General features: G+C 41.8%; 1 protein-coding gene across 1 annotated transcript in view; it reads left to right on the forward strand.

Annotated features, from left to right (window-relative positions):
- The first annotated feature begins 12,471 nt into the window (after nt 1–12,471).
- Nucleotides 12,472–14,392, forward strand: part of Nedd9 (neural precursor cell expressed, developmentally down-regulated 9) — a 200,780-nt gene continuing 198,859 nt past the window's right edge. Inside the window, exon 1 of the mRNA XM_008831616.3 lies at nt 12,472–12,636. The gene's annotated coding sequence lies outside the window, so the exon portion shown is untranslated. The remainder of the gene's footprint in view (nt 12,637–14,392) is intronic.

Consider the following 14,392-nt stretch of genomic DNA (forward strand, 5'->3'; position numbering starts at 1 on the left):
GGAGGAGGGAAAAAAGGAGGATGAAGAGGAAAACCTTGTAAGAGGACAAGGAAAGAAGTCCCTCGAGAGAAGCCAGAAGATACGGCAGAAAGGCTGGATGCAAGACCAGGGCCAAGTGGAGTTTGGAAAGAGGAAGAACTGTCATGCAGAGCGTTTCTATGGGAGTGTAAAGTAAGGGAAACATGGAACACATCCACAGCACTTCAGTTACTTCCTAGCAACCACAGAACATCTATCCCCCAGGAAGCTGTGATGTGTCCTGTATCACAGTACTAACCCATCTGAGTATGAACTGTCAGTTATCCATCAAAGCAGACAGTCAACAGTGCTTGAAGAACGGAATTTCTTGGACAATTTCTATAGGTCAGGCACTGGGCTAGGTTTCTGAACATTAGAAGCTATTGAGCCTCAGAGCAACCCAGTGAGACAGGTGTTTCCCATTTCACATAGGGAAGCTTAACATGCCAACATTTTACAGCCACTAGACAGCAATGTTACTCCAGATCATCTTCCTCACTCCCTGGGAACGCCAAGATGTGGAAGGATCACCCCACCACTCTTGTGTCACTTGAAAGTCCTGCCTCATAATGGCTGTTCCTGGTTTCTTAGTAAAAACTTCTCCCTTCCTTATGGGGAAGGTTTGTGGCTCAGGAAACAGTGAGCCCTTTCTTACCTCTGGAATGCAAAATTTGACTGACCAAAAACTGTCTCTCTGCTTTGTGGTTGACTGGCTTAGGAACAAGCTTGTGGTACATTTTGGCCTATTAGAGTTGAGGACATATCTGCTGGGGATTGGAGGTTGGAAGGGAAGAAATTTTAGGAAAGGAATCATCTCTCAAGAAGCCATGGGGGACTGGCAGATGAGGTGGCTCAGCAGGGAAAAACACTTGCTGAGCAAGCTTAATGATATGAGTTCAATCCCTGGAACCCACATAAAAAATGAAGAAGAGAACCAGCTCCACAAATTTGTCCTCTGGCCTCCACAAGCACACCATGGCACCCCCCCATATCATATATACACAATAATAATAAATAATTTTTTTACAATGCATAGGGGCTGCGGCACGTACCTTGGAAGAACATTTGCCTAGCATGTACAAGGTCCTGCATTTGATCTCCAGCACTACAACAACAAAATCTTAAAAAAAAAAAAAAAAAAAAAAAAAGGCACAGGGCCTCCAAGAAAACTTTCCTTTGTTTTCTGTCTGTTTATTTTCACTTAGGTATGGCTAAGGATATGCTGTTACAGTCACTTTCCAATCACAAAGGATTTGAGAACTTGAGAAGAAAGCTAATGTAAATACTTCCACAGAATTGCAGAATTAGCTAACCCTAGGACCATTCTATCCACCCTCAAGGTTCTGACTTAAGACAACAAATTCCATCTAATCCATTTCAAGTCCCATGTTTATATTTTCTGGAGCCAAGACATCTCTCCTGCATGGTTTCACTTACCAGTTCATTCCCTGCTCAGAACACACTGATAATTGCTCAAAAATATGTTGTGATTGACTGACTGCATGAAAGCTTTTATGTAGCTCAGAGAAAAAAAAATGAACAGATTCCATTAATTACTATAACATATAGGAATCCCGAGAAACTCCATACAACTTCTCTCTGGAAGTATACTGAGGGGCCGGAGGTATAGCTCAGTGGTAAGGCACATGTGTTCTCATACAGTATGTAGAGACCTGAGTTTGATCTCCAGCATCACACACACATACACACACCCCACAGGAGTAGATAATGTGATACATACCACGTAGAAGAATTTCTAGTCACGTGTAATAGGGCCTTCCACCATTACGGTAGAGTGCTCCAGGGACACTGAGCTAAGATATCCTTTCAATCAGATAGCCATTTCCTCCTATGCAATTAATTAAAATTGAAACCAGCTTTTGTCCCCAGTTACCAAGGTTGAAAATAAAAAAGGGGCCGAGAAAAGTATACTCAGCCAGGAGGTGGCCACATTTGAGATCCTGTTGGCCTCTCGGAGCTGTGACTGCAGCATACATTTTTGTGGGAAACATCAGACAAAACTCCACAGCGGTGATCATCCACTGGGACACTGGAGGTGGTAGCGGCAGGCTCAGGGGTCCCAAGAGAGTGTTTTCTCTCAACTTTGTTGAGGGTCATTCTTTCCCTGTTAATGAGACCACATTTCCCCATTTGGAGATAAAGTAGCTGGAGAAACGAATGCATGCAGTTCAGATCTATTGGTATTCACTTTCCAAAGCCCTGTTGTGCAAGGCCCTATGTGGTTTGTGGGAGAAAGTGAGGTCTTGGTTACTGATACAAATGATATAATTTTAGAACTTCCACAGGCTTGGGTGGTCTCTTTGGTAAAGATCAGCAATTAGAGCCTGGAAAGACTGAATGTGATTACCAAAACTGTTTTCAGAAAGCCTATGCTCAGAGTTAGCTCCAGGGACCGTTTTCTTCCCTCCTTTCACCCCTCCTTCATCTGATTGGAGAACCGCAGGTGCGGTTTTCAGGTATCCCTCACCCTCGGTGTGTGCGTAGGTGTGTGAAATGCCTTGCTCACAGCTCTCTTCTGAGATCAGTGACCATTAGTGATTTCTGACATGCAAGGGGTCTAGAGAGATGTTCAGATAGCAGGTTTCCTTGTTAATTTTCTCGCTGGATCACCATCCCCTTGCTGGTGTTGAAGACTTCTCCCAGACTTGTACTATAGGCTGAATCTCCCTTTACATTTATTTATTTTAGAATGTCTTTTACCTCTTCTTTGGCAATTTCACGCCTGTATACAAAGTGTCTTGATCTACATCCACCCCCCCTACACATATTTGTTTTTTATACTTAGGTGCACTGATACTGAGTGTACAAGTGTTTATGATTGTTAAATTTTGTGAAATCGAACTCCTTTATTATATAATAGCTTTTATTTCTTCATGCTTTTTAATTTAAGCACCATTTTATCTGATATCACTACTACACAGTTGCTTACATGATTATGTTTGTTCCCATGATCCTGTCTGATGGAACCAGAAAATAATACTTATTTTTGAAGATAGTCATCCATAAGTTGCCACACAGCCAGACAGATAACCCAATGGAGAATTTCTATATAGCAAGGAAGGTCTGTGTCTTATAGCTATGAGCAGACTGGATTAGATCCTCTCTTTCTGGAAGTTTGAAGCTGACTTGCAGATAGACATGCAGATGGCAACATGGTCCAGAAGCCAAGAGACTCCTGGAAGGAGGCAGTGTTAGAAGTCATGAAGCAGGGTAAGTAGAGGAAAGAGACAGTAGAGAGAGCTGGAATGGGCTTGGAAGCTTCAGGAATGTCAGTAGAAGCAAACCTGGCCTGTGGAGCCACAGAGCTCTGCTGCTGAGCCACAAGAATGTGGCATCTGTCGATAGATTAAAATGGCTGGGACATGCCAGCCAAGTCCACTCGAACTCTCTGCTTTTCTTCCTTACATCCTTTTTATCGTAAATTTCCGTTGGTTAAGAGTCTGATCACATCAGATATTGCCACCTGATAAAAATTAACAAATAGATTTACCAGCTTTGTAGCCATGGACAAGTCAGTTAATGGCCACAAATATTCACTGGAGATGGAGGAAGGTGACCATGAGCCAAAGAATGTGGGTAGCTGCAGAACGATGGAAAAGACGAGGAAACGGGTCCCCTCATCAGAGCAAGGAAGCCCAGCCCTGCCAACACGCTAACACCCTAACTTTACCCAGTTTGACCTATGCCGGACTTCTAACCCTCAGAAGCACAAGATGACGAACATGCAGTGTTAAACTGCTGTTTGTGTTAATGATATAGAAACACAGAAAATGAAAACATTATATCAGATCACCCTGTATACACCTGGGGAAATGTCCAAAGGACAGCATAACATCGATTCTATATTTTTGAATTACTAATGTTATGTGGTTTCATCAATGTTTACATTGTTTGTGTAATAAATAAAGAATGGAAACATTACAAAATAAGCAAAGCATGCTAAAATAAAATCAATGACCTCTCCCACTCTACTCAGCTGTCGCGTCACATGAGCCATCTAGGAAGTGGCTCAGTTGCTGCTGTACATGGGTCTTGACTCTTCCATAAAGAGAATGCAAAGGGTAATATAAATCGCTCCTGCTGTCTCCTCCCACTCTACTCAGCTGTCACGTCACATGAGCCATCTAGGAAGTGCCTCAGTTGCTGCTGTACATGGGTCTCGACTCTTCCATAAAGAGAATGCAAAGGGTAATATAAATCGCTCCTGCTGTCTTTATTTTCCATCTCTCAGGTGCGTGTGTGGGTTTACCTCGCCTATATACAATATCAACATATTTTTCTATTTTTGTTATATGTATTTTTTCTTTCATTTTTTGACAAATTATAATCGTATATAACTATGGGGAACACAGTGTTATCATATATATGTACCAGATAGAAGAATGTCAAGCCAGATACCATACTCATCACCTTAAATACTTATTTATTCCTCCTATCTGACTTTCTGATCTTGGCCAGCATCTCCTCATTCCTCTGAACCTCTGGCCCTCTTCTAATTTCTCCTTCTGTAAGTTCAGTACATGTAAATGAAGCCATGTGTTTTTTTGTTCTGTGCCTGATTTACTTGATTTACTGTAATGTTTTCCATCTATGTTGTCACAAAAGAGAGAATAATCTTCCCTTTCTAGATGAAATAAAACTCCATGGGGCATAGGTACCACCTTCAACCCACTGACTTCCATTCTTTTGGTTACATAACCAGAAGAATGCTGAATATATTGCTTTTAAGCATAGTTTATTCTTTTGATAGTGAACCCAACAGTCTCTTAAGTATCTTTGTGTCATCCTGAGGTCCTTGAGATAAATGCATATTTTGTAAAGTCATTATGAGGCTAGGCATGGTGCATTACAAAAGATCTCAAGATCACATTTATAGAGCTCAGCATTTTTTAAAAGGTATTTCAAAAGGCATGTTAGAGATGAGGCTAGGCATGGTGCATTACAAAAGATCTCAAGATCACGTTTACAGAGCTCAACATTTTTAAAAAGGTATTTCAAAAGGCATGTTAGAGATGTTGTGACCGACAGGTCTCCTCATTCTTTACAGTCCTTTACCAGCCTCACCTACAGTCTGAAAACCTCTCTAAGGCCTATTCCCAGTCCACTCAGTGTCACCAGGGAAGGACTACTAACTGAATAGAATTACTCACTTTGCTGATAAGCACAGCAAATGGAGCTGGGCAGCTCGTTAGAAGACTCTTGTGAACCACTTAAACTTAAGAACATGGCTTTGGTGGTTAAATATGCAGAGTATGCTCATAAATAGTTCCCACTTGAGCAAGAATGTCTGAGTCCTTATCACAGTCAACCATCTTCCGGACTCTGAATGACCTGAAATGCAATTTGGCATTTGGACAGGACAATAGATATTTTGCATGACTTGGTAAGAGAACAACGCAAAGCTGTTTCCCATTAAGTCCCTTTGATCTATGCTGAGTGAATACCTAGTCCTGACACCAGCTAAGCTACACCCCAGACACATGGAGAAAATAGGGTCTAATTTTAAGAGTAGAGATCTTAGTGTTTTAATCATGTTTTTATGCATCAGATATCTGCTAGATGCCATAGATGTGGTCTTCAACATATAGGAATTAACAAAGAGGCTTCTACTTCCAGATGAACGGCCATTCCACAGTATAGCCAGGAAATTCAGAGTTAATGGGTCTCCTAGGTGGCTTTGATGATGGGCTTTCAAGGACTATATTTTAAAATGTTGAATATGTTTAACAAGATGAATAAGGAACAGCTTCTTGTTCTTAGGAGCCTTGAAACCCAGGGGAGGGAGGCACTATTGTGACATTTTGTGACAAATGCCATGTAGAAGTCCTGGTGGCAGTGATGGGGGAAAGGGTAACTCTTCAGGGCATTAGTGTTGAAGGACATTGGCATGTTGCCAGAAAGAGAAGGAGGAAGTGCATTGTCGACAATACTATGATCATGGGAAATCATGAAATGTGTGGAAACAGTACAGCTCCATGAAATGGGAAGGTGAAGAATACTGTTGACTTGGCCCAGACAGGAGAGAATCTAAGAAGACAGCCTGGATCTTGATTCACTAAGTCATTTCTATTTTATTTTGTAGGGAACAAGGAATTGGTAGAAGTCTTTAAGGAGACTGTGGCAGGAGACTTGAAAATTGTCTCTGGGAATATTGAGTATTGTGATTTTTTTCAATTAATGTTTCCTGAGGACCCGTGTCTTAGTCATTTAAGACTGTAGTGATGTCTTAGACTGGGTGACTGGTAAACAAAAAAAGAAATGCATTGCTCATGGTTCTGGAGGGTGGGAAGTCCATGGTCCTGATTGATTCAGCATCTGGATAGAACCCTGTTCTTCATAGGCGATGCTTTCTAGCTGCATAGTCATAAGGCGGAAGGGGCAAACAGGCTCCCTCAGTCTTCTTTTTAAGGGCTCAATAGCAGTCACAAGGGGGAAGCCTTTACATCCTAATCACCCTCTCAAGCCTCAGCTATTAATAAAATCACATTGGATATTACATTTCGGCTAATGATTCTCAGAGAAACACAAGCATTCAGACCATTGTAGCTGCCACGTGACTCTCTGAGTTTGGGACCTCAGAAGATAGCTGTCGTCTTTAAGAATTGTTTTAGGAATCCAAACAATGAAAGTCTAGGCTAAAGTAGGGACGGGTGTACACACAGGGAACTGAATGGGTCAATATTATCTGAGATTCGTATTTTTATAAATCAACTGGAAATTGCTTTTATTTTGTTCATCATTATGATTATGTGTATCATACAGAGAGAGATAGAGAGATGTGGGGGAGTGCAAGTGCATGTGTGTAGAACTCAGAGGACAGCTTTGTGGAGTCATTTCTCTCCTTTCATCTTCCTGGGGATGAAAGGTCATTTCTGGGGATTGAACTCAGGTCATCACAAACACTCTACCCATGAGCCACACTCTACCCGTGAGCCACACTCCAGCCCAGTCTGTTCAAACACAGCATAAACACAAAACCTCTATAGTGTCTAGTAGCTCCATCATTTTAATTACCAAGGACGACACTAGAAAGAACATCAGTGAAGAGGCAGGGGTGAGAGCCTCGTGTCCAGGTAAAAGGAATGCAGTAAGGAAAAGGGGAAATGAAGGTGGAGGAGTGGAGGTACTGACAACTGGGTGTGAAAGGAAAAAAAGACGGAAAGAGAAGGGTGGGTGAGACAGAGGAATGAAGTAATACTTCCAGGAGAAGACAACCAAAGAGCTTTGTTTATATGGCTGGAAAAGTGGTGGAAGGAGAGGGGAAGGGTAGATTGGATTCCGTCTTAAATTGCTGTTATCTTATATCAAATGATTATATGAAAAACCAAAATAAACAGATACTAGTGGGGTTTTAACTACTGGGGATCAGTAAAAAAATCTTCAATTTAGAAAGTAGTGATCACCTCCCATGGGATTATGATGGGAGCATCAGAGGGAGGAAGATGTTTAGTGAGAAGGAGGGGGAAATGAAGAAAAGAAGTGGCCGTACAGGAGCTTAGTGCTTGGCAGTCTTTCCCCTGAGCCTGGGGTCGTGGTCAGGGGCAGCACATTTTTGTGTCTAAGGGAAGGTGTGGTTTGATGTTGCTCTTTTGGTTACATAATCATGTAGGCAAAAGAGAAAAAAAAATCCAACAAATGGCTTTATCACATGGTAGGGGATCTTTGGTATTTGATCTGGGAATCTCAACAAAGATGTGAACCCACTGGACGCCAATCTTCATTTCTGAATATTTAGAAAACAAATGAGCAGAAGCCAAGTAGGTGAACAAGTTTAAGCTTTCCGACATTGAAAGCTGTTATGAAGCTTTATATTTTCCTTAGAATAAGATGTTTTCAAGTTATTACTTGTGAAACCAGAAGATCAGTTTCTCTGTCCCCTCAGAAATTGAGCACAATAATTTCATTTCATGCTTCATTTGCATTCACAGTACATTGGAGGACAGGACTGCACATGTGCACAATTGTAAATTGACAATTGTATATATGTCTATAAATACTTAAATAATTTCCCATGGATTACATCTGAAACAGAGAGCAGGGGTTTGCTGTGGGCAAAATTGGGAAAGGAACGGATTGGGGCTGGTGGTCAACAGCAGTGTAAACTTAGTTTATAATGCTAGCTTGTTAGAGAAATTTATAATTTCTAGAATTTAAAAAAATGAGTTAAGAATTATAGAAAGATGATCACTAACAAGATTTTCTCACATCAATATTTTTTAGAAATCAAAAATGGTTATTATCCAGTAAAGAAGTAAGTGATTTTCTTTAAGAAAATGTAACTGTAGGCATTTCAAAGTACTGGACTTATATTTTATTGGAAAAAAAAAGCATGGATCATTAGTAGGTTTTCAAATTTCATGATTAATATATGTGCAAATAATTATATTCATTTTGTGTATATTAGGCAATGTACACATGCAATCTATTGAAGGCTACTTTTTAAATGAAAATCTTCATATTCTCTTTTATTAGGTTATCGAAAGGTTGCTTTTCTTTAAAAAAAAAAAAAAAGGAGAGAGAGATTGGGGCTGGAGAGATGGCTCAGTGGTTAAGAGCACTGGCTGCTCTTTCCGAGGACTTTGGTTTGGTTCCCAGCACCCACATGCAGGCTAACAACTCTCCTTAGCTCCAGTTCCAGGGGGGTTGACACCCTCTGCTGGTCTCCGTGGGCATTGCATGACACAGGTGCAGTTCTATACATACAGGCAAAGCACTCACACACATAAAATAAAAATAAATAAATAATTTTAAAAGAAACCAAAATGTGAGAGGAAATTTTGAAAAAAAAATGTTATGGAAAAATTAGAGTTTGCCAGATGCTTGAATGCAAAAGGGGGCTTACTATAAACCAGAATCTTAAAAACTTTCCACCAGTTTTCTATTAAAAATAACTCAGTCTCCCTTTCACTGTTCTACATGTTCATACTTCTTCAAACAGTTGTTCCCTAACCTAGAATAAATTTATGTTTGCAAATGTCATTTACCTCCCAACTACAAACGCTCTTAGGAATGGTAACTATTGCTATCATTCTTAATCGAGTAGCAGTGCTTGAAGCTATCATAAAGGATTAAGGCATGAACGGAATGAGGAATAGGATTCAAGGAACAGTGAAGCTCTCCCAGGACCATCTACCACATTCATAGAAGAATAGAGCAGAAGTATATTTGATTGATGTACCTAGAGCTCAGAAAGCGCCAGTATCTGTTTGGTTTCTGGGGAAGGTCTTCCCGCTGCATCTTAACACAGCGAAGGGCATTGCAATGCGAGCAGAGCCTGGTGCCAGCCTGGGCCTCTCTTTCTGTTTTTACTAAGCCACTTACACCATCATAGGGGCCTTGTCCTCAAGATCTCATTGGATCTTAACTACCTCCAATAACCAACAACAGAGAAATTTGAGGACTAGGTTTCAAATACTTGAATTTTGAGTGACATATTCACACCTTAACACTGCTGGGTCATAATCCTTCTTAGGAAGGAGCTGATTCTTACTCATTTTCCCCCTTTCCATTAGTGCATGTTCAATAAGTACTTTTAAAGTCCTGCACGAACCAGTGACTAGGAGCACTTGTCTCATTATCTCTCTATCTTACAAGGTTTTTGATGGTGAGACAGTGTCTTATAGTCAAAGTTTCACGAATGGTCATAAAAGCTTCAGGGAGTCTGCAGGTACACATACTTATTGAATGAGCAATGAGTTCTGCTTTTCCCAACTAAAACAGAATATCCCCACACTGAGTCCCACGCCTACCCAGGGCCGACGCATGAAAGTTGTAGAGAACTTTGCTCTTACAAACTTGCCAGACCAATTCTTGAGTACATTCACCTGATAAATTCCTTAGTGGGCAGCTGATTCCCCCTGGCTAATAATGGTTCCAATCATGGAAGGAAGTGAGTCAAACAAACGAAATCATACACAAGCACATACACAAGCACATATACAAGTACATATACAGGTACACCTTGGCCAGTCTTTTTTATCTTACACGTTCCCCTCTTTCCCCCTTTTCTTTGCTCTGTGAAACACTTGCTCCTAAAACCAAACATCCATGACAAATTCAAAGCATCTGTCTGTCTGGGGCTTGGCTACTGCTTAACAGGTAGTTGTAAACCATTTTGTGGTGTTAACCAAGATTCCTTAATGGGGACAGCATGAAGAGTCTGCTTAAAGTAGTCAGGGAGACTGTTTAAATACAGATGAAAATGTAAACACTGTCTTCATTGGACATAGTGACTGGAAATTAGCTGCATGATTTTTGTCAGAACCACCTGTAATTTGTCAAAATCTTGACAAGCAGTGCTATCTGCCACAATCAAACAGGAAAAAAAAAAAAAAGAAAAAAGAAAAAAATTCAAGTGCCTAAGTAAGGAAGCAGACATAGAAATCACACATCTTTTGAAATGTAAAAAACTTTGACTTGCTTTTCTAAAATCGGACTTCTTTTGGACAGCCTCAGCTTCTCAGTTTAACTTACAAGACATGCTCTCAGGTTGGAGAGATGGCTCAGTGGTCAAAAGCACTGGCTGCTCTCACAGAGGGCCCACGGTCAGTTCCCAGCACTCACATGGTAGCTAACAACTGTTCATAATTCCAGTTTCAGGGGATCTGATGCCCTTTTCTGATCTCTGTGGGCATTGCATGAATGGGCACACATACATACATGCAAGCCATACATTAATATACATAAAATTTTAAAAAATAAATAATTTTTTTAAAAAAGACATGCTCTTTCTTCATTCGAGAAAACTTGACAAAGGACTAAGGAGATGGCACAGTAGGTAAAGTGCTTTCTGTGGAAGCACGATGACCTGCATTTGGATCCCCAGTACCCACATAAGAGTGGGATATGGAGGTGCCCATCTGTAACTCTAGCACTGGAGGGTCCCATGGACTTGCCTGGTCAGCCAGTGTACCTGAATTGATGTGCTCCAGGCACAGTGAGGACTCTGTCTTAAAAACACAGTGGGGAGTAACAGAGGAAGATACTCATCCTTGACCTCTGACCTCTACATGCGCACTCATGGGCAACAGTTCACTCATAAGCACATGTGCCTACATGTATGCGCACGCACACACACACACACACACACACACACACACGGGTGGGGGGCATATAAAATACAGCATAAGTTGAGACTGATGAAGTGGGGTCAAGGGAAGATTTCCCCCTTGTCTGGACGATGGAACAGGCTAGATCTGGATAGGTGTATCAGGCACCCTGTTTTATGTGGCAACGTTTGTTGTTCAAATCATCCCTCTCTTCTCTGAGTCTCTGATGTCCTCAATCATTTCCTAGGCGCCAGTCAGGAGTAGGAAACAGGGAAGGAACTTTTTTTTTTTTCCTGTCTTTTTGAGACAGGGGACAGGGTCTTCTTGTAGCCCCAGCTGTCCTGGAACTCACTACGTAGACCAGGCTGGCCTTTAACTCATAGAGATCCACCTGCCTCTGCCTCTCGAGTGCTGGGACTACAGGTGTGCAGCACCATGCCCGGCAGGTAGGGAACTTTTTAAAGGCCTCAGTTGAAAGAAATACACATTTGGCACTGATAATAGCGAGGACATAGGCCTCACTTTCTTTACGGCAGATGCTAACTCACTCCGCACTCGGTTCTTCCATAATCATTCCCATCATGTAGGAGGAAGCTGAGGACAGAAGACCCGAGCATGCACAGAAGAAAGCATAACTCTGACCCAGGTGGTTCACCTCAGAGTCCGTCCACTTGTCTACTACTCAAAATTACAGAAGACAAAGGGTTTGGGCTAGGTGGCTTTCAAATTTCCTTTCGCTGGGGCTTCCTACCATATTGTAAATTGCAGATTCTCTGTTTGGGGCCCTCACCCTTAGCTCACAGCCTGTTGCAGTTCACAAGCTCAATAAATACTTGTCATATGAAAGAATGTTCCATGTCAATTTACAGTTGAAATCTCTAGAACAAATTGAGTCCATAGAAACACAAAATAACAACCCTCTTGGCTTTTAAATAGCCTACATTTTGCCTCAAATAGCCTACATTTTGCCTCAGTGTAACCCAGAAAGGAGCCCAGGCCACCCAGAAAAGGACATTCCAACAGAATTTAGTGTCAATGTTAAGCTCAATTATGTTTCAAACGACAGGAAATGTGCCCCATAAGACTAGATTTCTTGCCTGTTTCTAAACTACAAAGTATCCCCAGCCTAAAAGAAAGTCTGATAGAGAAGAAAAGAAAAAGGAGGAGGAGGAGGAGGAGAAGGAGGAGGAGATTAGTTTAATTCTGGATTGCCTCTTAATGGTCTCACAGACAGAGCTGTAGGGAGGGGGTGAAGGAGCAGGAGAAGGGGGAGGGAGAGGAGGAAAGAGGAAATGATCTGAGACAGCATCACTTCTCAGCAACCGGAAGGAAAACCCACACATACACAAGCCTCTCACGTCCTCTGGGTGCTGTGCCGTTGCTCAGTGGAGAAGAGCTGTCAGCTGCTCTCAGAAGCAAGTGTGGCAGCTGCAGGGAGAGACAAGCATAAGGACACAGAGGAACTAGCTGCGACCTGCCGCTTGCCCACCTGGGAGAGAGCAAGGCAGCCAGGGGCATGAGATGGTCCATGGAGTGGTTCTGCCCTTGGGTGAGTGCCAACCACTTGTTGTGGCCTGGGGTGAGGGCAGGGCTGGAACTCACTCAGATTCTTACTTTCTGACTTGGCGTCAGACATCCGGCCATGTCTCTACTGTTAACACCCCTAACTGAGAAGGGGAGGGTTCAGCATGTCATGAAGACCAGGCCGAATGAGCCCAAAGCGCCACTGTTTACACCCTGCAGTGGTGGAAGAGGGGAGTCAGCATGTCCCGAAGGCCATATGAGCAACTCTAGGTCTTCCCTGAGACCTAGAGGCACTGGTTCTGAGTAATATAAAATTCTGTCTGATTTCCACTCTTTAAACCACCCTCAGGTGATGCTTGCTAGTTTGTAAACAGGGGACTCCTCTCTGCCTACTGTCCTCGCAGAGCTTACCTGTGAGGAACTAAAGCTTTTACTTTTCTTAAATTATTTCAGTAACTCAACATGTAGTTCAGGGTCATTTGTATCTGTGTCATTTTCAGTCTCTCTGGGAGGCAAGAAATGGTGACTGAAAATTGGGAGCTGAGTTCCAGCTCCATAGAGAGCTGGCCATCACACCCTCTCTAAGGGATGGGATCAAACTGCACTTTATGGCCGTTCTGACAGCTCAATACTTACTTTCTCTCTATATTCATTTATTCAACTTTCATTCTTTCTTTCTTTCTCTCTCCCTTTCCTTCCTTCCTTCCCTCCTTCCTTCCTTCCTTCCTTCCTTCCTTCCTTCCTTCCTTCCTTCTTCCTTTCTTTCTTTTCTACAAAGGGGCAATATTGGCCACTAGTCTTTCCTAGTCTAAGGGAGAACGGGAGCCCTACTCCTTTGAACTTCCTTTTGGGGAGCTCCTGTTCTCCCTCAGAACTTGGTTTCCCACTTGGAATTAGACAGGAAGAGCAATTGTTATGGACAGAGTACTGTGGCCTTGTTACTGTTTTATTTCAAGCTTGGTTGCTTTAAGGAAACTCTCATCACTCTGAGAATGGGAGTAAGTGGAAGACAGAAGGGAAAAATATGAAATCAGTTTTGAACAAAAGTTCTGCCATTTCTCATCAATGAATTAATTTCTTTTTTTTACTTTAAAAAATGTATTGAGAATTTCTATATGTGCATATAAGGTGTTTTGATCAAATCCACACCCACTCCCGCCCCTCTAACTCCTCACATATATCTCCCCATCACTTTTTTCTGACAACTTCATGTACACTTTCTTTTTCTTTTTTTATTCTCGCATTCCCCTCACTGAAGAGGTAACCCTAAAATCTTTTAGGGATTAGATAAAAGCTCCCAAATACTTTTAACATTTTTTGACCTTTGGAACACAGCATGTTGCTAAGAGGCCCAAAGACATTTTGACTTTTAACCAAGAAACTGGCTACTTTTCTTTGGAGTCTTTTTACCATAACTGCCTAACCAATTTCTACCTCCTATTCTTATCATGCCATCCTCTGAAGAGGTTACCCAAATTGCAGATAGGGAATAGAACACAGACCCCTCTGCCTTCTTCCATGCTGAAAAGGGACACAGGGTGAAAGGCAATTGGGGTACCCTCTCACTGGGTCTATCTAAAAGACTCCCAAATTACATAACTCTGATCTGTAGGGGGAAAAGAAAGCCCTTGACTGGTGAATAGGAGATGTGAAGGAGAAGTAAAAGCAAGAGTAACTAGCATTACAAGTTCTAGACAGAGAACTAGAAAAAAGAACAGGGCAATTTTCAAATGTTCATATGAGAGAATCCATTGGAATTTCTTGACAAAGGCTTCCAAAAG

The sequence above is a fragment of the Nannospalax galili genome, unplaced genomic scaffold (genome assembly GCF_000622305.1).
Source record: "Nannospalax galili isolate Female #2095 unplaced genomic scaffold, S.galili_v1.0 scaffold72, whole genome shotgun sequence".
In the NCBI taxonomy this organism is placed as follows: domain Eukaryota; kingdom Metazoa; phylum Chordata; class Mammalia; order Rodentia; family Spalacidae; genus Nannospalax; species Nannospalax galili.